Genomic DNA, 2921 nt, shown 5'->3' with positions numbered 1-2921 from the left:
TTTGATGAGTTAGGGTGCCCAAGTCTCCAACTCGATTCTCGCAATCTGGCATTTTCCTCCATGTTGATGTACTTTTCAGCTCGTTCTTGTACATCGCTCAAGGAGGCGGGGTGCCTTTTAGATATGGACTGGGAGAAGGGACCTTCTCGGAGTCCATTTACTAGTCCCATGATAACTGCTTCTGTGGGCAGGTCTTGAATCTCCAGGCATACTTTATTGAATCTCTCCATGTAGTCTCGTAAAGACTCCCCGACCTCTTGTTTTATCCCCAGGAGGCTCGGTGCGTGCTTTACTTTATCTTTCTGGATGGAGAATCGCATTAAGAACTTCCACGAGAGGTCTTCGAAGCTAGTGACCAATCTTGAAGGGAGGCTGTCAAACTACTTCATTACTGCTTTCGACAAGGTGGTCGGGAAATCTTTGCAACGAGTAGCATCAGAAGCGTCAGCCAGGTACATCCGGCTTTTGAAGTTACTTAGATGATGCTTCGGATCAGTGGTTCCATTATAGAGGTTCATATCAGGGCTTTTGAAGTTTCTTGGAACTTTTGCCCTCATTATGTCCTCGCAGAACGGATCTTCTCCTCCCAGGGGGGGAATCTTCTCGGTCATTGTGGGAGTTTCGATTTTTGAGAGTGGATTCCAGCCTTAAGAGCTTTTCTTCTAGCTCTTTTTGTCGCGCTATCTCACTCCTTAAGTTTCTCTCCGTCTCTTGTTGGCGTTCCAATTCCTGCTCCAGTTGTTTTAAACGCCCTTGATGGCCGTGGAATAGCCCCATGAAGTCGGTTGCATGGGGTTGTCCGTCCTTTACGGACTCGCGCCCATCAGAAGAGTTTGCCATTAGGTCCTTTCAATCCTGAAGTGCCTTCTCTATTCTGATCGGCGTCACCCTGGTGGGTGGCCATATTCGTATCGTTGTTTCCAGCGTCGAGATTCTCTTGCTCAGAATCAGATGCTGTATGACCATCTTCTGGTGAATTATCCGCCATTACTGGTTGATCTCTTGGGTCCCCGGCAACGGCGCCAATGTTACGTTGGGTAACCGGAGATTAATGGGCTGGACTCGCTGGGTTGGCCCAATCGTCTGAGGAAGGAAACCTCCGAACAGGTTTGATGAGAAAGACTTTTGTGTGGTTTAGAATTTCACAAATGAAGTCTCGTTGCAATATAGTTTCCAAACCAACAATAATCCTTTCATACAAAAGATTGTTTGTCACAAGTACAAACCCCTAAATTTATAAACCAAAGTATTTAACCTCGGGTCGTTCTCCCTAGGAATTACAATAAAGTGTCTTGTTATTGGTTATGGAGCATGTTTTGGGGTTTTTTATAGGAGACATGAAATGTAAATGGCAAGGAAGTAAACTAATAACTAAAAAGACCTTGGCAAGGTTTGGTGGTCAAGGATCTCTATCCTAATCACTAACCACAACATGAGAATTGGCAAGGATCAACCCCAGTAAGTCATCCTCTAACTAACAGAGGAAAGTCAAGTGAGCTATGTCAATCCAAGACTATAAATTCTAGGTCTCCACCAAATCAATTAGTGAGATCTAGCGTTAATGGCTCCCAATCGTCAATCACTTGGACATTAGTAACTCAAGAGTCCCAAAGTTACCTTCCCAAGCCAAGAGCATAAAATTCTACTCTAACATCCAACCAAGAATTTCATCAAATACTTGAAAGGCACAAAAGAAAAGCATAGTAAAATTGCAAGGAAAGTAAATCTACACTACTCAATTGTAAGGAATTAAACAACAACAAATCAAATCAACAACAAAGGAACATGAAAATATAAATTGCATTGAAATAAAAATAGAAGAAACAAAAGTGCATGAACATAAAAGTAAAGAATTACAAGAATTAAATGTTAAACTAGAGAGAAGAAAGGTATAAGAAGAAGAATTGTAAAAGGAAAAGTAAATCAAAGCATGAAAGTAACCTATATCTAAGAAATTCTAATCTAGATCTAACCTACTCCTAATCCTAGAGAGAAGTGAGAGCTTCTCTCTCTAAAACTAACTAAAGCATCCTTAAACTAAAATAAAACTCAACTAATGACTAGATGTCTCATCTCTCATCAATCCTTGAGTCAAATAGCATCAGAAATGAGTTGAATTGGGCCCAAAATGCCTTAGAATTTGCTAGCCACGAATTTGCTTGTAATGAATCATGTGCAAATCGGTGCGTACACGTACAGTACGTGTACGTGCCTCTAAACGCGATGCAACTGTGGCAAATTTTATATCATTTCAAAGTCTCAGATGTTAGCTTTCCAACGCAACTAGAACCACATCATTTGAACCTCTGTAGCTCAAGTTATGGTCAATTAAGTGCAAAGATGTCGGCTTGACAGCTTTTGCATTTCCTTCATTTCTTCATGAGTTCTCCATTTTTACATGCTTTTAATTCATTCCCTTGATCCAATCCTTGCCTCCTAAATCTAAAATCACTTAACAAATATATCAAGGCATCTAATGGAATCAAAGGTAACTCAAGATTAAACAATTAAGGGCCTAAAAAAATATGTTTTCACACTTAAGTACAAATTAGGAGACAATCATGAAACCATGCTATTTCATTGAATAAATGTGGGTAAGAGATGATAAAACCCTCTAAATCTAACACAAGATAAACCCTAAATATGGGGTTTATCAACCTCCCCACACTTAAACCAAGCATGTCCTCATGCTTAAACCAAGAGAAAGCAAAGGGCATCAACATTTATTCAATGTAAACTAATCTAAATGCAACCTAAACTATATGCATCTATCTACATGAATGCAATTGCTTGGTCAAAAAAAAAATCAATTCCCAAGAATACATATATGCACAAGGGCTAAGGGTATTAACACCCATGCCAAACCACAGTTGAATTGAGTTATTAAATATTTTTACAAACTTGCATGAAAAGAGATGATC

The sequence above is a fragment of the Arachis hypogaea genome, chromosome 16, assembly GCF_003086295.3.
Source record: "Arachis hypogaea cultivar Tifrunner chromosome 16, arahy.Tifrunner.gnm2.J5K5, whole genome shotgun sequence".
Lineage (NCBI taxonomy): Eukaryota > Viridiplantae > Streptophyta > Magnoliopsida > Fabales > Fabaceae > Arachis > Arachis hypogaea.
This window is presented reverse-complemented; position numbering follows the sequence as displayed.